Source organism: Cervus elaphus, unplaced genomic scaffold (assembly GCF_910594005.1).
Source record: "Cervus elaphus unplaced genomic scaffold, mCerEla1.1, whole genome shotgun sequence".
In the NCBI taxonomy this organism is placed as follows: Eukaryota; Metazoa; Chordata; class Mammalia; order Artiodactyla; family Cervidae; genus Cervus; species Cervus elaphus.
In genome coordinates, this window is record NW_025316746.1 from 1 (window position 1) to 23,840 (window position 23,840).

At 48.3% G+C, this 23,840-nt stretch overlaps 7 non-coding genes and 1 pseudogene across 7 annotated transcripts; 5 read left to right on the top strand and 3 right to left on the bottom strand.

The window, feature by feature from the left end:
• Nucleotides 1–863: 863 nt before the first annotated feature.
• LOC122691344 lies at nucleotides 864–1,027 on the bottom strand. The gene has a single exon (XR_006340398.1). It is a non-coding gene; the product is annotated as a U1 spliceosomal RNA (small nuclear RNA).
• A 4,633-nt stretch (nucleotides 1,028–5,660) lies between these two features.
• On the bottom strand, nucleotides 5,661–5,732 carry TRNAQ-CUG. The gene has a single exon. It is a non-coding gene; the product is annotated as a tRNA-Gln (tRNA).
• Nucleotides 5,733–7,806: 2,074 nt separating this feature from the next.
• LOC122691335 lies at nucleotides 7,807–8,551 on the top strand (annotated as a pseudogene).
• Nucleotides 8,552–10,816: 2,265 nt separating this feature from the next.
• TRNAN-GUU lies at nucleotides 10,817–10,890 on the top strand. The gene has a single exon. It is a non-coding gene; the product is annotated as a tRNA-Asn (tRNA).
• A 600-nt stretch (nucleotides 10,891–11,490) lies between these two features.
• On the top strand, nucleotides 11,491–11,563 carry TRNAV-CAC. The gene has a single exon. It is a non-coding gene; the product is annotated as a tRNA-Val (tRNA).
• Nucleotides 11,564–12,094: 531 nt separating this feature from the next.
• On the top strand, nucleotides 12,095–12,166 carry TRNAE-UUC. The gene has a single exon. It is a non-coding gene; the product is annotated as a tRNA-Glu (tRNA).
• Nucleotides 12,167–12,947: 781 nt separating this feature from the next.
• On the bottom strand, nucleotides 12,948–13,018 carry TRNAG-CCC. The gene has a single exon. It is a non-coding gene; the product is annotated as a tRNA-Gly (tRNA).
• Nucleotides 13,019–19,819: 6,801 nt separating this feature from the next.
• Nucleotides 19,820–19,891, top strand: TRNAH-GUG. Its single transcript has one exon. It is a non-coding gene; the product is annotated as a tRNA-His (tRNA).
• The last annotated feature ends 3,949 nt before the right edge of the window (nucleotides 19,892–23,840 follow it).

Below are 23,840 nucleotides of genomic sequence, written 5' to 3' on the forward strand. Positions count from 1 at the left end.
GTTGTGCTCACTTCTGATTGACAAAGTCCTCATGGCAAATAGAAACCACTGGGCCAAACAGAAAAGGCAGGACCATGGCGGGAAGGACTGTCCCCCTCGTGGCTGCCTCGCGGGCGGCACTCATAGATCCGCTCACTCCCAAAAAGCCTCTGAGATTGGAGGAGGCGCGGGGAGTGGGAGTGGGGTGACGCTTAAGGGTAGGTCCAAAGGAAACTAACCAAAAAGCACACAGGATGCAGTTAGAGGATCTAGGTCATTGAAAGTGAAAAGTAGAACATCCTCTGTCTCCCCGACAACCGGAGATTTCCTTGCTCAAATATGAAATATCTGCAACAAGACCAAGGTTAATTTTTAGTGGCTTACTGAAGAGAACCAAAAAGCCTCGATGAAAGAGGAGAGTGAAAAAGTTGGCTTTTTCAAAGCTCAACATTCAGAAAACTAAGATCATTACTTCATGGGAAATAGATGGGGAAACAGTGTCAGACTATATTTTTAAGGGGCTCCAAAATCACTGCAGATGGTGACTGCAGAAGAGCTCGAACGAGCTTTCATGAGCTTTCACGAAGTCGGCACTAAAACAAACGTACGCCAAAAAGGCGCACCCACGCTATCCCGGGCAGGCTCCCGGTGTTACAACGTCGGAAACAGGCGCGCTTCTCGACGGGTACAAGACATGACACCCAGGTGCTTTTTTTTTTCAAGCGCCAACTGGGGCTGTTAGCAGCATCGGTCCCGGAGTCGCGTCGCGGCTTCCACGTTAAGCTCTAGTTCTCTGGAAAGCTGGCAGGCCTGTTCCACACCGTGACACTCCCGTGACTGTACCAAGGCCCCCCTTTAGTTCTACTCTTACCACACAGAAAGATCAGGGGAAAGCGCGAACGCAGTCCCCCACTACCACAAATTATGCAGTCGAGTTTCCCACATTTGGGGAAATCGCAGGGGTCAGCACATCCGGAGTGCAATGGATAAGCCTCGCCCTGGGAAAACCACCTTCGTGATCATGGTATCTCCCCTGCCAGGTAAGTATGAGTTGCCAGCCTGCCGCCCCACCTCAACCTCATACGCCCTCCACTTTTCACACACGCTCACTTTACTCCCCGCATCCCCGAGCCTTCTTCGACCTTCCACACAGCGCATCCACGCACTTTCAAGCAAAAAGGCCTGGATTCTCTCCCACGCCACGGGAGACCATATCGTGTTTCAGCACCAGAAGACGGACCAGCAGCCCCTGCGCTCAGATATCTACATACGACACGCCCCTAGCCGTGACGTCGACGGAAACCCGCGCTTCCCTCCAGCCCACGCCCCGCCCTAGTCCCCGCCTCCGTCCTCCCACGCCGTCCGGCCGGGCCAACCGGCCGGCGGGCGCCCTCTGGGGGAAGTGACGTCCGCCTCCCGCTCCTGTTCTCCCAGCCTCTATGTGTTGGGACCTCGCGTGCTCCGCTGCCTGCCTGACTTTTGTCCTGCCCAGCACCGTTCTGGCGGTCGGCTGAAGCCTGTGCACCTTTTTCCAAATAACGGCGTTCAATGGGGGAGAACAGAACATTTAGCAGTCCAGGGGAAACCGGTTCCTTTCAAATCCAGTCGTCTTCGTGTTGTAGTATTGTGTGTATGTCTAGTAAAACTGCATTAAGCGTCGCGACTGGCCATGAACTTCTATTCTTCAGAATTCAATTTCGCTCATTGAGAATTTCACTTATGTTTAGTTCAAACATTTTTTATTAGTATTCCTAAATACCTTAGTTTACTTAGTAATTGATGTCTCAGTATCTTATTTTTTTGAAACTATCTAGTTAATTTACTTCCATCAGTTAAGTCAGCACAACTCTAGGACTTTACCAAATATCTGGAAAGATCATTTGAAGTAGACGTCTCTAAAATATAATTTTTTTAAAGCGCTTACCCAAAGCTCATATCTCATTTACATGTACTTTAAGCTTTCATCACATCAAGCTATTTTCCTTGCAAAAGATATAATAAGGTCTTATGTATTAAACCTAGGTACAATAAAGTTCAAAATTGGGAAAGGAGTATGTCAGGGCTGTAAAATATTGTCGCCCTGCTTATTTAACTTATATGCAGAGTACATCATGCAAAGTGCCAGGCTGGATGCCTCACAAGATGGAGTCAAGACTGCCCAGAGAAACATCAACAACCTCAGATATGCAGATGATAGCACTCTGATGGCAGAAAGCAAAGAGGAGTTAAAGAGCCTCTTGATGAGGATGAAAGAGGATAGTGACAAAACTGGCTTAAAACTCAACATTCAAAAAACTAAGATTGTGGCATCTGGTCCCATCACTTCATGGCAAGTAGATGGGGAAAAAGTGGAAACCGTGGCAGATTTTATTTTCTTGTGCTCCAAAATCACTGCGGACGGTGACTGAGAGCCAGAAGAATCGACGGTTTCGATTTGTGGGTGCTGGGTAAGACTCTCGAGAGTCCTTTGGACAGCAAGGAACTCCAACCAGTCAGTCCTAAAGGAAATCAAGCCTGAGATTAACTCTGAGATTAACAAAAATATGCAGACGACAAGACCCTTATGGCAGAAAGCGAAGAAGAACTGAAGAGCCGCTTGATGAAAGTGAAAGAGGAGAGTGAAAAACGTGGCTTAAAACTCAACAATCAGAAAATGAAGATCATGGCATCTGGTCCCATCACTTCATGGCAAATAGAGGGGAAACAGTGAAAACAGTGACAGACTTTATTTTCTTGGGCTCCAACATCACTGCAGATGGTGATTGCAGCCATGAAATTAAAAGACGCTTGCTCCTTGGAAGAAAAGCTATGGCCAATCTAGACAGCATATTAAAACAGCAGGGGCATTACTTTGCAGTCAAAGGTCCGTCTAGTCAAAGCTGTGGTTTTTTCCAGTAGTCGTGTATGGATGTGAGAGTTGGATCATCAAGAAACCTGAGCGTCAAAGAAATGATGCTTTTGAACTGTGGTGTTGGAGGAGACTCTTTTTTTTTTTTTTTTTTTTTGGAGGCGACTCTTGAGAGTCCCTTGAATTGCAAGGAGATCCAACCAGTCCATCGTAAAGGAAATCAGTCCTGAATATGCATTGGAAGGACGGATGCTGAAGCTGAAGCTTCAATGCTTTGGCCAGCTGATGCGAAGAACTGACTCACTGGAAAAGCCCCTGACTCTGGGAAAGATTGAAGGCAGGAGGAGAAGGGGATGGCAGAGGACGAGATGACTGGGTGGACTTGAGTTTGAGCAGGCTCCGGGAGTTGGTGATGGACAGGGAAGCCTGGCGTGCTGCAGCCCATGGGGTCGCAAAGAGTTGGACACGACTGAGCGACTGAACTGAATTCCTGTTACGTGACTCCTCTTGGGTGTTTTCTCAAAAGAAATATACGGACTTAAATTTCTTGTCAAGCATTTTTACGGTTTGTGTTCTTCTTTGACTGTGGAGCCAGGAAGGCTTCAGTTCAAATTCCTGCTATCGGATCCCACTCACTGACTGACTTGACAAGTTACTTAACCTTTCTATGTCTCAGGTTTCTCATATGTGAAATGAGGATGATGACGTGATACAAGCCTTTTGAAAGGATTAAGTGAGTAAACCCATTTAAAGCTTGTAGACCATGCCTGGGCACATGGCACTTTGCCTGTCTTCATTGGGTGTAAGCTCTTGCATTTTGGGAGCAACACTGGATGAAGATTGGGTGTGATTTTATTTGTTACTGACACTTTTCAGTGACTACGAACCTTCCTAGAGAGATGAAAGCAGTGACCTCCTGGGCTGAGAGGGTCTGCCTGTCTACTACCTCGTGTGATCAGCCCATCAGAGGGGGGAATAATGGGCTGATTGCTTGCTTCGAGAATGCCCCCCCCCCCAATTTATGGTTTTACAGTGGAAAACATTCCTACACATGACACAAGACCCAGAATTTTATGAGCGATACATATAATTACACAAACGTTTAAGTTGGAAACACAAGCAGTGAGCTTTACTCATATAATGTGTACATATATATAATATACAGTTACATATGCCCCAAAACTTGTAATGGGAAAAAGTAGACCCTGATCCCATCCCGCATTTCTTCAAAGAATAAACACTTTAAGGTCAGGAAACCGACTGGCTGTTCATCTCCTTATCTCTAAATAAATACTGATGCTCCGATTTTCCAGTTTCCCACCCCAGATGCTGCAGACCGGCCTGAAAAGGGGAAAGTGGAGTGTGCGCGGGTTCCCTGCCGGCCAGTCATCCCCAAGGCAGCCACCAGGACTTCCGCTCACCTGCAGACCCACACAGCCCACCTCACCGCTCCGCACGGAACCGCCAACGGAACTTTGCCAGAACAATTGCCAGGCCAGCAGCTTTGCGATTCGGGGTGAACCGGGTTCCCGGACATTTCAGTGAAGGGTGGCAGCTGCTCCAGGGTGAGGCGCTGTGAGTCGCCCCAACCCAGGGACCGCCCCGCCGCGGCACCCGCCCGCTCCTCTCCCTTCCAGTCCCTTTCTCCCTTCGGGCTCATCCTCTGTTCTCTCCTGCTCTTGCCCTTCCGGCGATCTTTTCGCCGGCCTTACCCCTTTCTTTGGAGGAGGAAATGGCAACCCACTGCAGTATCCTTGCCTGGAGAATCCCATGGACAGGGGAGCCTGGCGGGCTACAGTCCATGGGGTTGCAAAGAGTCGGACACGACTGATCACAGAGGACGCAGGCACCCCTTTCTTTTCCCGTCCTCCAAAGACAGCTGCGTCATTGAGTCCTTTGTAACCGCTGAAAGTTCCAAATTACAAGCCTCGGAGAGATGCTCCTTAGCACCGCGAAGGGAACACCTTAATAAGCTATTCAAGTCCATCACGGGCCTCATCCGTGTTTTTCTCCCACGCAGTAGAGGACACAAGTGTTTCCATCCGCTCACGTCGTGGGGTGCCTTCTCGGTGGAGCAGAGTCTCGGCAGGACGAAGGGGGCCCGGCCGGGGGTGCGGACTCCGAGCGGCCCGTCTCCCCTTCGGTCCGCAGCAGCCTGGCCGGGCGGCCGTGGGTCAAGGACCTGGGGTCTCCTCAAACGCCGGAATCCTCTTTCGGGCTGAGCTTGGGACCAAAGGACGCGATCTCCAGGAGTGAAGGTTCAAACCTTGGCCGAACAGCGGCTTTGCGTGCCCAGCGGAGACTTAGGAGCGAGAAACTCAGAATAAAATCAAAATAAACTGGGATAGGGTCAATAACAATTCGGAATAATAGAGAACCTGACTGAAACACAGTTCTTCCCAGTCAGGTCTGGAACCCTGGATGGACCCGAAAGCTGCCGTCCTGACTGATCAGTGACATCGCAGGCCCTCCCCGCCACCATTTACTCCCAGGGACGACCGTGCAGCTACAAGCCGTGCGGTGCGAAGCCCCCTCGCGGGGCAGGACTCCGTGGGCTCAGCCTCTGCCTTTTACTCCAGACACCCAGGGGACCCGACGAGGGGACGGCACTGGCGGGGTCGCTGCGCCCCTGGGCGGGGGTTGGAGGGCTGAGGAGGGGCCGGGCTCTGGTGGGCAGGGATGGGCAGAGCCGCCCGCGTCCAGCGAGGACGCCCCGGGTCGGTCCCACACCTGTCCGCCGTGTCCGTGCGAACCACGCCGCTGGGGGTCGCGGGAGCCGGAAGGCAGGTCCTATTAGGGGTGTAAAAGGTGTGCCTCTTCTAACTAGGCAGAAAGGTCCCACCGAGATTTGAACTCGGATCGCTGGATTCAGAGTCCAGAGTGCTCACCATTACACCATGGAACCCCCTCGGGAGCCACCTGGCCTCCGCCGCCAGAGAACCGTATCCGCTTCTTTAGCCTCCAGACGTCCCACCCATAAGCTCAGGGCAGTTCTTCTAAGGCCCTGAGGAGACTCCAATACGGTTGACTCCCGCAGGTGCTCATCCCTCTTGCTTTCTCTCTGCTCCTCTTCTTTGATCCATACAGCTCACTCTCACCTCAGAAAATGAGGTGAAATCCGCTTTGGGTTTTGTGCCAGGGAGGACCCCCTTAGCTCTCCATCACCAACCGCATAGTCTGCCTAGGTTAACCGGAGTGTCCCATCTTGAGGTAAAATTTCTGCAAATAAGAGTGTTATTTTCCTTTTCTTTGCCTTCATCCTTTTCCCATCATAGCCCAGAGGGGGCAGACGGTTGTCAGGACAGGAGGCGGGGTTTCCTGGGTCCCTTAGTTTCCTCATAGGGCTGATTACACTCCTAAGCCGCCGCCACCTGTTACGTGTAACATATAAAGCGTGTCAGCGGTGGAGTGGGAGTGGAGGCAGGAGAACGCTGCTTCTTCATATATTTCTGATTTGGAGAGGGGTAAGTTCTTCTCACAAGAGGTGTCTATTTGTTAGATTTGCCATGTAAGTAAGAACAACTATTTACATAAAACAGTCGGACAAACCAGCTATACTCACCTAAAGGTGAAGTCAGTGTCGCTCAGTCATGTCCAACGCTTTGTGACCCCACAGACTGTAGCCCGCCAGGCTCCACTGTCCAAGAGAGTCTCCAGGCAAGAATACTGGAGTGGGTGGCCATTCCCTTCTCTAGGGGATCGTCCGAAATCAGAGGTTTAACCCGGGTCTGTTGCATTGCAGGCAGATTCTTTACCTGCTGGCCCACCAGGAAAGCCCCATACTCACCTGGGGTGACTGAAGATCAACCACATGTCGTGGAGGACACGAGACAGGGCTCTGACACTTAGGCAGTCACAGACTCTTTGATCAGGTCGGTCAAGTCAGTTTCTCTCCCATTTCTTAACATATCAAACTCAGAAATTGCAGTTTCTAAACAGGCGTACAAATATCAAGGTACCCAAGAGCACTGATTGCTGAATCATAGAGGATGCACATCCAAGTTGTCTTAAGTACAGACAGTATTTATGTGCACAAAATACCACCACACTAAATATTTACATGTAGAGTAGATATAAATCCTATCATGGCTCCGAGTAATAATCTTTACTTCTTCATCGTATCCTAAAACTGTTTCTTCCCTAATCCGATACACAGAACAGAAAAAAATAGCACCTGTTTTTAGCCGGCCAAAAAACAGAGTCAGAAAGAAGCCCAGTGTTGCCTGGAGACGTATTTGTTCCCAGAGGCTGGACAGAGGTTGACTCAAGGAGGAAGGAGGCAAAGGGGAGGCGGGAGGCTCTTGTTATGAGGAGGAAGTTCACAGCTCCAGGGTGAGAGGATGAAACTTCTTGGAAACTCAAGATGTTGAGTGGTAACGAACAGCACAAAGTGCTCCACCAGGAGAACTTGAAGAAGGGTCAAGGTTTATGGGTGCAAGGACCTGAAACGGACTCTGACTGATACAGGAAGAAAAGAACGCCCTGGGTTTTCTCGTTACCACCAACGCTGGCGCTGCTTAGAGCCCGGCGGCCGTTAGCTCGGCGGCCGTTAGCTCGGCTGTCTGTGCCCGTGTCCCGGGAAACCATCGGGTGAGAAGGACTTTTAAAAATGTGGGAGGAAAGAGCCAAAAGCTGAAGATAGCCCGATATCACCGGTCTTCTTAGCTCTACTGTGGCCAGATTTTAGTTTGGAAGAATTTGAGGTTATTGAGGGCAACGGCGGGTGGCAGAAATCAGACTCGGTGGAAATCTAGGTTGGCTCCAGTTGAAACAGCTTGAACGGGGTCCCTGCGACCCACCTTCTGCACCAATTACGAGAGCGATGACGTCGAAGTGAGTGGGTAGAAATGAGAAGACCCAGAGTTCCCATCTTTCCTGCCCTGCTCCTCTCCATCTGCACTCTGCCTTGACCTATCCATGGGACCCCTCAAGGCATGCCCGGTACTTCCTCCAAGACCGACTTAGGGACAGGCCTTTACATGGAGCACAAAGATGATGATGATGATGATGTGTCTGCTGCCAAATGGACGAGCAGCTTCTGGGGTCACAGCTGGATAGAGGAGGATGAGCGAGGACTCCGGGACCGCCGCGGCTCGCAAGACGCCAGTTACAGGAAGAGCTGCCTGCCCTGCCCGTTCCCTGTGCTTCCCAGAGTGATGTCGTCTGTCAGCCATCCTAGGAGGGATTCTGCTGCTGCTGCTGCTGCTGCTGCTGCTAAGGCGCTTCGGTCGTGTCCGACTCTGTGCGACCCCATAGACGGCAGCCCGCCAGGCTCCGCCGTCCGTGGGATTTTCCAGGCAAGAGTACTGGAGTGGGTTGCCACTGCCTTCTCCAAGAAGGTATTCTTATGAGGGCCTGGGATTTCGATGCCACACTCCTGTGCGGGATCACAGACAGTGCTCAGGGGATGGGTCATTCAGGGAGCCGTTGGGATCAAAAGGAAGATCCCATACCAAAATTCATTCATTTCCAGACTCCTTTGAACGGCAACTGTGCTTTAGAACCTGACGTTCCGTCTCTTTGGGACCTGAGAGCAGAAAGGAGAGAAATGAGAGAGAACGCCGGTTTCTGGAAGTGAGGTCTTGCAAGAAAGTGGAGGAAGAAAGGAGCTCTAGGAAGGAAGAGCATGGAGAAGCGTACCTGCCCACCCTGTCTGGAAAAGCACTCAAACAACCCTTTGCTTCCACACCACGACTACCACGACGACGCTGCTGTCTTTCTTGAGCCCCAGTTCACCAGACCCAGGAACGGTACCTGTAAGAGGGTCTACAGATGCTGAGTGACTCAGGTGGGTGGTTGATTCAGCTGCTCCCCAAGGCAGCTTGCATCATACCCCACTTGCTTTTCAGAGTATGATCTGCTCTGTTGCCCTTGTAGGGGAATAAAGAGAATAAACGGTATTTTAATAGAATAAAGTTGTTCTTGAAAAGGCAAAGAGAGCTATTTAAAGAGCCACCCACACATCTTCACCAACCCTTCTTCCACATCAGCCTCACAAATAATCTTAAATAAAAGTCATTGGTGTGACTCGAAAAAAAAAAAAGAAAAAAGAAAGAAATCCCTGGAAAGTATGTTGAGAGATCACAAAATGGCCAGGAAACCTGGAGAACCAGGCTCTCACAAGGGGCAAGGACAGAATCAGGTGAGGTTAGAACTGGGATGGGTGGAGATGTGTGTTCTTCCCAAATCCTCCAGCCTGCACGTCCGTCCCTGACCTGCAAGCAGAGAACTGGCGATGAAGGGCGGCCGAGCTACAGCAGAGCAAACCGCAAGAGCAATCATGGGAGCCTTTGTCTTGATTCTGTATACAGAAAATCTAGAAGCAGCAAGCTAATTCAAGGTGAAATAAAGAAGGGTAAGGGTTTGTCAAAAGATTCTGAGGATAGTGACAACACTCTTTATGATTTCTCTGCGTTTAACATTAGATCCAGTCGTTTCTAAACCCAGGCATACCTGAGAACAAGAGAATGAAGTAGAATGCTCTCATGGCTCCCATTTCACAGCAGAAAGAAGGGAAGCACAAGAAGTTGTCTTTAATTTGCCTAAGGCCACAAAAAGTGAAGTCGCTCAGCCGTGTCTGACTCTCTGGGACCCCATGGACCGTAGCCCACCAGGCTCCTCCATCCATGGAATTTTCCAGGCAAGAATACTGGAGTGGGCTGCCATTTTCTTCTCCAGGAGATCTTCCCGACCTAGGGATCAAACCTGGCTCTCCCTCATTGCAGACGGATGCTCTACCATCTGAACCACCAGGGAAGCCCCTAAGGCCACATAAGGACAGAACGATTTTTGCAACCCAGAATGTGTGCACCTGAGCACAGCTTAGTCGGGTCTTTCTTCTCAAAAGTGGGTGTGTCAAGATTTCTCCGCTGTAGGGATGGGAAGAAGACCAAGAAGAGGAGAGAAGGCCAGAGAGGGAGGAGGGGAGGGTAGAAGCACAAATTCTTTTATTCGCTCCTTCCTCCCCTCTCCTTCTGCCTCCTTCATTCTTGGGTTTGCCGGCCCTCTCCCTCCTCCCCCACTCTGCTACCAGACTGAAGCAATGCTCACCGCTGGGGATCCTGGCCCCAGTCTCCTGGGAGGTCTCAGTGCACTCCCCCCAAACCCGCCTTCCCCGCTTGGTCTTCGCCCTTTCCCGCTCCCAGGTGGACCCCACAGAACGCAGCCTACCTAGCTGGGCGCTCCACCCGGCAGGCAGTGCTCCGGAGACCTTGCCCTTGCCCGCCCAAAGGGGTGCTGCGAAATCCAAAACCCGGGATAAAGGCTTTTAAAACAGAACTGTTCACTTCGAAAACCATTCTGCATTTCCATTCTCAGGGGTCTTCATGGGACGAAGGGCAAGAGACGACAATGTACTCATCCAAGTCCTGGAGCGCCCCAGCGAGTGCCAGACTCTGTCCTGGGCGTGCTGACACAGGGCGACCATCTCCGCGACCTGTGTGCTTAGTCGCTAAGTCCTGTCCGACTCTTTGCGACCCCATGGACTTAGCCCGCCAGGTTCCTCGGTCCATGGGGATTCTCCAGGCAAGAATACTGGAGTGGGTTGCATGCCCTCCTCCAGGGGATCTTCCCAAACGAGGGATTGAACCCCGGTGTCCTGCACTGCAGGCGGATTCTTACCGTCTGAGCCCCCAGGGAAGCCCACTCTGGTGGAAACCGCCTGGTGGACACAGGAAAGCGAAGCACAACCTCGGCCCCGGAGGCCTTTGCCGGGGGGGGGGAGGGGACGGGACTCTCATTCCTTGGGTGTAGGGGAGGAAACGGGAAGGGCCATCATGGGAGCCCACCGGGTGTTCCGCTGTCCTTGAATCTATTTCGGTTCAGGCCCGGTAGGATCGAGCCCTGGATGCCGGTTTCTCCGGGGGCGCTGGCATCTGTGGCGGGTATGGGACAGGGAAATGGCACTGTTTCTCTGGGGGACAGAACGCTCACCCTGGGAATGCCTTAAGTGTCTACTCCATACGGAGTCCAAGGGAATCGCGTACTGCTGTCTCTGTGGCGCAATCGGTTAGCGCGTTCGGCTGTTAACCGAAAGGTTGGTGGTTCGAGCCCACCCAGGGACGGTGCGGTGAGGCTTTTAGAGAACACCGAAGAGACTCCCTTTTGCCAGGAGGACACCGGACAAGTGCTGCGGCGAACCGGCTTGCGGAGAAAGAGCGCAGGAGTCAGATGCAAAGGGGCAGCGGGGAGGGCGGGTCCCGGGTGGACTGGGAGCCTCGGTCATTCCTGAGAGCCCGGAGCGCTGACCGCCGGCGCCGTGGAAAGGGCCACCGAGGCGCGGGTCCGCAGCGCGGGAGGGGCGGCGTCCACACCGCTGGGCTGGGGGGTCTCCTGGGCCTCGAGCGCCCCCAGTCCCCGCCTCCTGCGGCTTCCGGGAGCTGGGGAGTCGGCGGGGGCGACCCCTGAACTCAGGCTGCGCAGCTGAGGGTCTGAGGATTCTGCGTTGGGTGCGGGACCCCGAAGGCAGCCTGTGGGGGCCCGAGGGTCCTCACTTCAGGGGAGAGGAGGAACCCTGAAGCAGGGCCCTCGGGGGCCGCCGTCTCCGTGCCTGAGAGAGCTAGGGGCGTCAAGGTCCCTCTTTCAGAGTTAAGAGTCGATGGTGTGGATAGCGGTGGCGGGACCTCGGGATTTCATGGATACTGTCTTCCGGTAGAAATTGTCCCGTTTCCGTAGTGTAGTGGTTATCACGTTCGCCTCACACGCGAAAGGTCCCCGGTTCGAAACCGGGCGGAAACAGTCCTCCTCCTCCTCCTCCTCCTCCTTTTTTCCCCCCTGAGATGTGCGTTCTCGTTGGCAAAACTAACAGGCGCGAAAGGCCCGGGGTGAGGCAGGGGACGCAGCTGTAGGAAGAGTTGGTGACCACCTGGAAGTTTATTCAGCGCTCGGAAAGGCCCCGGAGCCAGGTCAGAGATCTGGAGGTGGACGGATCCGCTCATCACTCTCCACTCATCACCGAGCCTTCTTTCTTAGCAAAGAAAACCGAGGTTCACGAAGAGAGCAAGACCTGGGCTCCGCAGCGTGCCGCGCTAGAGCTAGAGCAGGAGGGACCCAGCCCGCTACTTTGTGTCCTTGCCCCGGAGCAAAAGCGACGCCCAGGACAGGAGAGGCGAAGGCCGATGAGCGGCGGGGGCAGGGCTGGGAGCCTCGCACAGCTGCACACAGCCCTGGGCCGCTGCGACATTTCCTTTCCAGCTTTCTGACGTTCTGAAGGGTCATCTTGCACTCACCTGTCACCTGGAGAAGCTAAATAACTGCTTTGTCTACAGCTCCCTGGTGGTCTAGTGGCTAGGATTCGGCGCTTTCACCGCCGCGGCCCGGGTTCGATTCCCGGTCAGGGAAAACCTTCTTTCTTCCAGCGTCTGCACTCACACAAGTCTCTCACTTCCTGACCAGATCGGAACTGTATTTTGCTTAAAGGTCCAGTGTAGAACATTTCTGCACAGAGTTTCTAAATGCCGCTGAGTCCGCGCCTCAGGGTCCTGGACCTCAGGCTGGCTGTTGGAGCTCAGATGCCATGAACAGCCTGGGCTGGCCAGCTCTCGCCTCCACCCTTTTCTCCTGGCATGGTAAACCCAGAGTCTTACTTAACAGAGTTTCCATTCAAAGAGAATGTGAGCCTTCAGTTCCAAAAATTCATTAAAAACTCAAAGCAAAAGCTTTTCTAAGATACCGAAAGTTTGTAAGAATACGAACATCCTATATTCTGTACCTAAGTGCCCAGTTGCTATCACATTCTTTCTTTATGTAAGAGTTATGACATCACTTGGTAGTAATATGCGGATATCTCAGGATTGTTCCTTTCCTTTGACGTCCCTCTCAAAGCTAACTTCCCTGGGACCTGTCTTCCAAGGCCAGGGAACAGCTTTACCGTCCAGAAGAGGGCCCTCTTGGCCCTTGGGGAACCTGAAATCTGTTCTCTTCTGGGTTGCTCAGTCCTTTTGAACTTTTTTCCAGCCCTTGTAGCATTCCTCTGTCCATGGGATGCTCCAGGCAAGAACACTGGAGTGGGTTGCCATTTCCTTCTCCAGGGGATCTTCCCAGCCCAGGTCTCCTGTATCTCCTCAAACAGATTCTTTACCTTCTGAGCCACCAGGGAAGCCCAAAACAAACAGGACCACGATGCATTGGCCGGGAATCGAACCCGGGTCTCCCGCGTGGGAGGCGAGAATTCTACCACTGAACCACCAATGCCGCTCTCGAGGGGCTGTTCACAACGACTGCCTAGTTGGAGTTCTAGTCAGGTCTTTCTCAAGCGCAGGCCACTCGTGCCCTTTGTTCCCAGGACGGTCTAGGCTTTCATCCGCCGCCCTCCTCGGCACCGGCTGCCCTCTGCCTCCTGAGGGTTGCTTTGGCGGGCAGTCAGGTGTGCTCTGGCTCCGTCTGAGTGGTGGGACCGCCTGCTGCTCCTGCTCACTGGCTCAGCCTTGTCCAACTCTCTGCGACCCCTTGGACTCTCGCCCACCAGGCCCCTCTGTCCATGGGACTCCCACGCTCCTTTGCTGGAAACCCGTCGAGGCAGTGCAGCTGCCCGCTTGGCTCTGGCCTGGCTCCCTGTGCCCTGCAGGGAGGGCCCTTTATCTAAAGCTAAGCCTTTAGATAAGTTAGTGCTCTCCATGCTACAAACAAGAATAACATTCAAGTTGATAATAAGGATGAAGCTCGAATCCTTTTACACTCCTGAAAATTCTAATAATTGATGTATAATTACATAGAAAATATTTGTCCTGTCATGCTCCCAGCGATGACTCCTGGTCATGCACCACACTGCTTTAATAATTTTGGTCTAAAAACTACTTCATGGTGACTTTCAGATTTATTATTATTTATAAAGTTTAAAATTATGTATCTCAGTAAATTAAATATATCACATAATACCTTTTAAATCAAGATTCAGTCTTTAGATTCTCGAAATCATAGTGACTTAATAATTCCCCTTTCAATTTGGGGTAAATGTTTTTAGGTCTCATCTAATATGTGATTCTAAGCAGCATTTATCAGCCACGAGTCAGCTCAAATTTCGATTTTAAGATCTATCGTTAACTTTAAGTTCTTTGACGGATGTTAAATTGGTTGAATTAATGTATAATATTTGCCTGGAGAATTTCTAATTATGGTAAAAAATAATGCTGCCCATATTTTTATAGAGTATACATAGAAGGGCTGTAGCTTAACAGCTTAAGAGGATGTGTGGGTACCTTTAGCAGATGTTCCTGAATGTAGCCATAATGTCACTTGAAGATGAGTACAACACATGGACTCTCTAAGCTAAGTAAGGACCTGTTGCTTACCTGAGGTACTCCTTTATTTAAAAAAAAATTCCTGATTCTTAGTCACCTGCCTTCTAGATCTCAAGTCACCCATTTTCCCATGTGCTATGTAATTCTTTTTTCACTCAGTGCTGGGGTCCTTATGCGCTGGCAGGCAGATGAACCTGAGAAGAACGTGACAGGCTGTTCTCCTGCTGTGATTCTTATTTGTCTGTGTGTGTGTGTGTCTTATTTTTGATGCCTCTTGGTGTGAATGCACCTTGACTTTGCTCCTGATACAGCAGTTTTCCAGGAGAAGGGCCTGGTACCTGGTGAGCACCTAGTAAGTGCTTCCTGACTGAAGGACTCCTAATGCACAGTTCCAGAAAACTGGTGAAGAAGACAGAAAATGGGTAAGAGCCACAGCAGCCTAGAGTATAAGGGACAGAGAGAGACAGAAGGGCACACACTCCAAGAGCGAAAGAGAAGGGCAGAGGGAAATGTCCTAGAACCTAGAGACATCCTCGACTGAGTACGGAAAATCCAAAGACCTCTTGTTTCCTCATGAGCTTCAACTGAGGAATCAGTGGAAGGCGAACCAGGAACTCTCAGGATCCAGGTTTGCACAAGATATATTATTGGTGCAGGATTCTGTAGCTTGTGCCAATTTGTCTCAAATGAGATAATTTTTGCAGATGTAGCCACGTACTGTTGAGATGTCATTCGGAGACAAGTCTCAGGCTTGCAACTGCACCGGTAAATTGGAGGGAGACCCCTCATTAGATTGTGTGCATCCAACCTAAGCCAAAATACAACTCATAAAGGGGAGGTAAGACGATAAATGTCTGGAACCAGTGAGTCTTTTTTTTTTTCTTTAAACTCCTGTAATGCATAAGCTGCTCTGCAAGAAGCTCTCCAGAGTCATTCTGGCTGGTCTTCTCTGGAGCGAATTGCTGGGTCACCACTATAAACACTTACAATTATTAGAATACTTTCCGATCGGCTTGGAAGTTTAGCTGCTGAATATGTGCGATCTCTGGGAGATGAACACATTGTCTTTTCATTGTACCTCCCGCTAAGCTGAGTCAGTAGGGCACAAATTCCTTTGTTAGAGTAACAGACGTGTGTATTGACAATTTCCTGTGATGGCAAGACCATGAAGAAAAAGACTCTTTCCTTGAGTTGGCAAAATACATTGGAATATAAATTAGAACATCTATTTAGGGAAAACTAAGAACATGCAAGGGATGCCTTCAGTTTCCAGCAAAGGTGCAGTGACAGAAATCAGACTAACCCTCCTTCCTAAATCTCACTGTCCCCCTTTGAGCCACTCTCAAAGGAACAAAAAGACAAAGAGCATGAAATACTAGCTTCTAAGCCACTGAAAATCAGGCTTTAGCAAAGGATAGCAAGCCCTGAGAGGTGACAAGCAAACAAGATGAGTCTTGCCATGGGCCCAGCTTCCTGCTTTCGGTGAGTTCCCAGGCTGGGCACCAAGAGGAGGATTTGAGGTCAATCCACTGGGCTCAAGAAGCTGAGTGTTGGTGGAGAGCAAGGCAGCTAGAGTTCACAGGACAAAGATCCAGTGATTGTTATTTGCAATGCAGAAGTAGAGATACAGATGTAGAGAACAAAGGTAGGGCTATCGAGGGGGACAGGGGAGTTGGAGGAATTGGGAAGTTAGGATTTACCTATATGCGTTACTGATGCCATGTATACAGTAAATAGCAAAGAGGAACCTACTCTACGGCATAGCGAACTACTGGATGCGCTGTGGTTACCTAAATGAGAAGGAAATCCAAAAAAGAGGGGATATATGTGTATGTATAGCCGATTCACTTTGCTATTATCACAACATCGTAAAACAGCTATACTTCAATAAAAGTTAATAATAAAAGAAAGAAACATGAAGAAAGGTCCAGTGATGAGAGAGAGTGGGAGACAGAGAGAACGCTGGGATGTGAAAGGGTCTCCCTCAGGTACTCAGCAGGGTAACGATCGGGGTATCCTTGTGAAAAAAGTGCCTGTGGCCAAGGAAAGAAAGTTTTAAAAAGATCCTGGTGCAATGCCTGCTGCTCACACAGGACAAGCAATTGTATTCGATCCCCCCAGACTGAACTACTCCTAACTCATGGGCCATTGGGAAGAACACTCAGAAAACTCTTGTTACAGTATTGGGAATAAGCAGCTCTAGACTAACCTACCTAAAAAATCATGAAAGGAAGATCCAAAGGGATCAAACCATTTATAAGTCGCTCGAATGTACCCCAGATAAAACTCAAGAAGATTCGTAGGAATACCAAAATAGCCAGTGCCCCAAATGAGAAACTCTGACCACGTTTGGGCTCCAATCAAAGGATGTCAGTCATGCAAAGAGGCAGGAAAATGACAGGTAAGAAGGAGATGGATGAATGAATGAGTCAATCAAATTGAACCAGAAGGGACACAGTGTAAAAATCTGCAGAGAAGACTTTAACAGTTATCATGACGGTATACATATGTCCAAAATGTCAATTAGAAACGTAGAACATACAAAAATGGCAAAAAGAAATCAAACTTTAGAGCTGAAAACTGTAACATCCAATGCAATAAATTCACCGGATTGAAGAGCAGATTAGACATGGCAGAAAACAACAAAAACAAGATTATGGAACACAAAGCAATGAAAAACTGTTCACAATATCCAAATGGAAACTCACTGTCAAAATAAAATGCTTTTAATGAACATAGTGTCACTGAACACTTGTTTTTCAGTTACTAACTCGTGTTTGACTCTTTGTGATTCCATTGACTGCAGCACTCCAGGCCTCCCTGTCCCTCCCTGTCTCTCAGAGTTTGCCCACGTTCGTGTTCATTGGATCGGTGATGCCATCCAACCATCTCATCCTCTGTTGCCCTTTTCTCCTTCTGCCTTCAACCTTTGCCAGCATCAGGGACTTCTCCAAGGAGTCTGCTCTTCTCATCTGGTGGCCAAAGTATTGGAGTTTCAGCATCATCCTTCCAATGTGTATTCAGGGTTGATCTCCTTTAGGATTGACTGGTTTGATCTCCTGGCCGTCCAAGGGATTTTCAAGAGTCTTCTGTAACACCACAGTTCAAAAGAATCAGTTCTTCAACATTCTGCCTTCTTTGTCATCCAACTCTCACATTGGTACATGACTACAAGAAAGAGCATAGCTTTGACTATATGGGCCTTTGTGGGCAAAGTGATGTCTTTGCTTTTTAATGCACTGTCTAGGTTTGTCATAGCTTTCCTTCCAAGAAGCAAGTGTCTTCTAATTTCATGGCTGCAGTCACCATCTGCAGTGACTTTAGAGCCCAGGAGCAGAAAATTTGTCACTGCTTCCACATTTTCCCCTTCTATTTGTCATGAAGTGATTGGGCTGGTTGCCACGATCTTAGTTTTTTTTTTAATATTGAGTTTTAAGCTGGCTTTTTCACTCTCCTCTTTCACGCTCATCAAGAGGCTCTTCAGTTCCCCTTCGCTTTCGGTCATTAGACTGGTGTCATATGCATACCTGAGGTTGCTGATATTTCTCCCAGCAATCTTGATTCCAGCTTGTAACTCATGCAGCCTGGCATTTCCCCTGATGTGCTCTGCATACAAGTCACATAAGCAGGGTGACGGTAAACAGCCAAGTTGTACCCGTTTCTCAATTTTGAACCAGTCAGTTGATCCGTATGAGGTTCTAACTGTTGCTTCTTGACCCGCATACAGGTTTCTCAGGAGACAGGTAAGATGTTCTGGTATTCCCATCTCTTTTAGAGTGTTCCACAGTTTGTTATGATCCACACAGTCAAAGGCTTTAGTGTAGTGAAAGAAACAGGAGTAGATGTTTTTTCTGGAATTCCCTTGCTTTGTCTATAATCCAGCAAATGTTTGCCATTCGATCTCTGCCTTCTCTGCCTTTTCTAAACCCAGCTTTTACAGCTGGAATTTCTCGATTCAAATTGAACGCTGAAGCCGAGCTTGAAGGACTTTGAGCATAATCTCACTAGCATGGGAAGCGAGTACAATTGTCCAGTACTTTGAACGTTCTTTAGTGCTGCCCATTGAATGGTAGCACATCATTGAAAGACCTGATACACGGGTGACTGATGCTCCTGAAAATACCCAGGGACGAGAAAGTTTTTGGAGGCACAATGTCAGCTAATTCCAATCATAGTAAAGATTTTAAACCCACCGATCCAAGGAGCCAAATGGACAAAATGAATGAGCACGACAGCATGGAAAAAACACATCTAGTCCCATCGTCATTAAAGTGCTCAAAGCCATTGAGAAAGCATATAGTCCCCGAGGGACCAGAGGAAAAAGACCAGGTACATATAGAAACAGAAGTACACATGTCAGATCTCATCAGAAGCATAGAAGTGAGGGACTTCCTGGGTGTTGGATCCCTGGTTGGAGAGCTAAGACCCCACAGGCCTCATGGCAAACAGGAAAAAGGAAAAAAAAAAAAAATCAAACATGAAACAGAAGCCATACTGTAACAAATTTAATAAAGACTAAAAAGAGAGAGAAGAGGAGAGAGATGCATGGAAGTTAAAAGACAGTGGAGCAGCCTCCTCAAAGGACTGAAGCCAAAAAAGTCAAGGTGGAATTCTATCACTACCCACCTTCAGAGTCCTTCAATGTGAAGGTGAATAATGACCGTTACAGACATACAAATGCTGAAAGACTTCATCAGCAGCAGACCCACGATACAAGGAATGCTAAAGGAATCCTCCAGGAAGAACACCACCAGATGGAAATCTGGATGCACGCCCAGGGATGAAGGAAAAGAGAAATGGTATCTGTATGGGGAAAATAAAAGATTTTTAATATAAATCTCTATAGAAATATGTAACTGATTATAAAACAGAACAGTGCATTTGCTACACGCTCAGCAAAGGAGAAACGTAAAGAAATACGGTTACTGGTTTCACTGCTTCAGGAAAGTCTGGACTCCCAGTGACCTGGCAAACCTCCTGTGCACCTAAGACGCAGGACAGGAGGGTAGCGGTAGAGGAGCCCTTTTGCCGTTCCCGGAGAGGTTGCGCAGCGGGGAAAGAACCACAACCCTTCTGAGTGTTTCAAGGAAGGCTTTCCCAAGGTGTGCTTAGAACAATCAACCTTTCCGTGAACAGCCAAAGGCACTAATAGATGGCGCCCCAGAGACACGCTCAAGGAAGGTACGTCTCATCCCTACGGATGGGTAATTACCCGCTTCCACGGCCGGGGGAGCCACACACGTTTGCGAGGGCAGAAACGCGCCAGAGACGCCCCGGGCCGGAGCCGCGGGGGCCAGAGGGAGGCTGAACGCCGGGTGGGCCCCGACTGCTTCTTTCGGTTCTTTCCTCCGCCTGCACCCGACCGACCGTCTGCACCGCTGGTGTTGCCCTCCCTCGGCTCGGCCGCGGTCGGTGGGGCGGGAGCCGGAAGCAGCGAAAGGGGAAGGTCGATCCAAAGGGACGAAGGCGAGGAGCTGGAAAAGAAGCCGGCGAGGTGGGGACGAGGACAGCGAGACTTCCCAGAAGGAACGTGCCGGATCTGGGGAGATGAGAATTGGTGTTTGGTTTGATTTTGTTTCATTTTGTCGTAATATATCAGAATTGAGAGAAAGAGCGGGGGAACCAATGATCGAGCATGAAAGACAGAAAACGAATACTCGTCGTTTCCAAGAATAAAGCAGCTTATAACGATGGAAATCATTTTCCCTCAAAGGACGTACGTTAAAGGCTGTTCTCATCGCTTGATATGTGGCACGCCGTGATCGTATAGTGGTTAGTACTCTGCGTTGTGGCCGCAGCAACCTCGGTTCGAATCCGAGTCACGGCATGGCATCCGTGTTACACGTGGCATCTGACTTCTTTTTCTTCAACACGGTAATGGTCTATACTGGGTTCTCCAACATGTGACCGCCCATTCTATCCAAAAAGAAAATTATTAAGGTGTATTCACAGGACAAGATGCACAAAATCATTAATGAACAGCTGTTTGATCTGTAATAATCACCAAGATCAAGACATACAAAATTTTTTATCAACCAAGTATGGAAGATACTCTTTGATACATCGATGAAGCACTCTGATACGTTTTCCAGGTAATGCCTATCCATCCCCTGCTACTTAAAATGGTTGAGTTTGTCCTTTCCTCAATTCACCAGAATGACTATAGACATTTTACTATCTAGGGATTATCAAGCAGAAATTCTGAAGTCAATTTCACCCTAGTAGGGAAACCACAGAGGTCAGAACGCCAGGATAACTGCTGCCTCCGCAGGCTTAGTCCACACCCCTGGCCCCCATCCACCAGCCCCACTCCCTCGCTCACCTCTTGCTCTACTCTGGACATAACATTTGTCCTAACAGGTCTTCTGAGCGAGTTTCCCAAGCAAAAGGGAAAACGTGCCCACTGCCTGGTAGAGACCACGGGGATTCCAAACAACAGCAGCTGGAGAGTCAGGCCATTTCCCTGGATCACCATCGTATTGATATTCTGATGTTGATTTTTACATGAACCATCTGCTTATGCTGCTGATGACAGTTTTCCCTTTATGGTAGTGAGATGAATTGGCTATTCAAAGTACTGGGGGGGGGGGGGGGCGGGGAGGGAATGAATGTGAATCAATAGGTTGAAAGAGAATATTTTAAAAACCCGTTATGCACTTGCTCAACTGAAAGCGGGTGGAGATGGTAAAAACCTGGGAGGCTGGGCAGGTCCACTATTGCTGGGCCAGTCATTGGATCTAACCCTGTGCACTCTGGGAATACCCTGAGCCTGGGTCTCTGTCTCTGAGAGACACTGAGGAAAATCCACAGCACCTGGTTCCCTTTTCCTGTGAAGCCTAAGCCAGGGATCACAAAGGTAATATTTTAATGACCAGACGTTATAAGAAAATACTCTTGACATATTTACTCGTTCGGAAAATAAACGTCATACGTATAAGGAGATCTCATTACATAGCCTCCAGCACGACTGCTTTTTAAACATTCCTACACTAAATGCTGACAAACGTGGAGCAATTGCATCTGCACTAGTCAGTTCAAAATCATTCTAGAAGACTGCTGGCAGTTTCTAATAAAGTTAGTCTTGTACCTACTTCATGACCCAGCAATTGTAATACTTCTGTGAATGCACAAATGTACAAAAAGTTGGTATAGAAAATTCATCAAGAACACCTGTTAACACCAAAAAATCCCAATAAAATTACTCCAATAATACCAAAATTAATGAGATATCCATAACACTTTGAATATGTTTAACGAACAAAATGTTGCATGAAAGCAAAGTCAGTTACCAAAAATGTAGCTTCCTTCATTTGAATTTCAAGAGCAGGCAACAGTACACTATTGCAGTAGACCTCAGAATAGTAATAAAAGAAGCGATCTAGTGTAGGAATTGCCTAGAAAGTGGCTCAAATGACATATCAGGGATGGGGGAAATTTTCTACAATTTGATCTGGGTGCTCATTACATTTGCAAAAATTCAACAAACTGTGCCTATAGTTCAATGATTTACTGTTTCTGTAAAAATCAGTGGCTGGTGGATGGAAAGGAACTGGTCTAGACCATGATGACTAGTTTGCATTTTATTGTAAGCCTCTTAAATACGCCTTCTCCTTTAGTGTAAAAAAAAAATCACTGATATTAGAAATATGTTTACCAGAAAATGACAACAACAACAACAATGACCATGTTATTTTGTTAATGTAAACTATAGACAAGGCTCCTTGAAGGGCAATATTTCAATTTTGGGGATGTGTTCTGCTCAACAGTGAGACAAGCAGTCATTCTAGGTTTTGCTTTGACCGGCAGGTTTGTGCACTGTGGGATTTACTCCTCTTCTCGCTGCATCTTGCTTTCTGGGCCAGCGGCAAATTCTGTTCTCCCACCGCTGCTAGGGGGCATAGCTGGTGCTGGAATTAAAAGTAAACAGATAGAATATTACTCAACCAAAAAAAAAAAAAAAACCAGAAAAGAATAAAATAATGCCAATTACAGCAACACGAATGGACCAAGAGATTGTCATCTTAGTGATGTAAGCCAGGCAGAGAAAGACAAATATCATATGACATCGCTTATATGAGAAATCTAAAAAACAAAACTAAAACTGATACAAATGAACATATGTACAAAATGGAAATAAACCCACGGACATAGAAAACAACATTATGGTTACTAAAGGGGAAAGGGGAAGGGATAAATTAGAAGTTTGGGATTAACATATACACACTACTACTGTGTAGAAAACAGATAACCAACAAGCACCTAGTGTATAGCCAGGGACCTGCACTCAATATTTTGTAATAATCTATAAGGAAAAATAATCTGAACCACAAATAGATGTATATGTGTGTACAACTTAATCACTTTGTTGTACACTTGAAACAAATACAACATTGTAAATCAACTATAAGTCAAACTGAAAAAAAGAAAACAGGCAAATGGCGAGACAGGCTATAGACACCACCTTGCCTTAGCCTGGATCTGAACCAAGGTCGCTGCTGCCACAGTGCAGCACCCACACTGTCCAGTGACAGTACACAACGCGGCAGAAGGTAACTGTCCCACATAAACATACCCACACTGCGTTTGCTGCTTTATTTGTGGACACCTACAGAAGTTCGAGCTTTTCTCTCTTTCATGCTCTTCTCTGATTCTCCCTCAGAGTTTTGCCAAGAGAACGCACCGGGCATAACAAACACTCTCTTCCAACAACACAAGAGACGACCCTATACATGGACATCACTAGATGGTCAATACCCAAATCACACTGGTTATATTCTTCGCAGCCCGAAGATGGAGAAGCTCTATTGCCAAACTCAGACTTAAATTGAAGAAAGTAGGGGAAACCACTAGGCTGTTCAGGTATGACCTAAATCAAATCCCTTACGATTGATTATACAGTGGAAGTGACAGATTCAAGGGATTAGATCTGATAGACAGAGTGCCTGGAGAACCATGGATGGAGATTCGCAACATTGTACAGGAGGCCTTGATCAAAACCATCCCCAAGAAAAAGAGAAGAAAAATGCAAAATGGTTGTCTGAAGAGGCCTTGTAAATAGCTGAGAAAAGAAGAGAAGCAAAAGGCAGAGAAAAGGAAAGATATACCCAAATGAATGCAGAGTTCCAGAGAATAGCAAGGAGAGATAAGAAAGCCTTTCGAGGTGAGCAGTGCAAAGAAATAGAGCAAAACAATTAAAATGGGAAAGACTAGCGATCTCTTCAAGAAAATTAGAGATACCAAGGGAACATTTCATGCAAAGGTGGGCACAATAAAGGACAGAAACAGAAGCAGAAGATATTAAGAAGAAGTGGCAAGAATACACAGAAGAACTACACAGAAAAGATCTTCATGACACACATAACCAGGATGGTGTGATCACTCACCTAGAGCCAGACATCTTGGAGTGCAAAGTCAACTTAGGGACTCAAGAAGCATCACTGCAAACAAAGCTAGTGGAGGTGAGAGAATTCCAGCTGAGCTATTTCAAATCCTAAAAGATGATGCTGTTTAATTGCTGCACTCATTTGCCAGCAAATTTGGAAAACTCAGCAGTGGCCACAGGACTGGAAAAGGTCTGTTTTCATTCCAATCCCAAAGAAAGGCCGTGCCAAAGAATGTTCAAACCACTGCACAATGGCACCAATTTTTCATGCTAGCTGTGTAATGCTCAAAATTCTCCAAGCTAGGCTTCAACAGAATGTGAACTGAGAACTTCCAGGTGTTCAAGCTAAATTTAGAAAAGGCAGAGGAACCAGAGATCAAATTGCCAACATCTT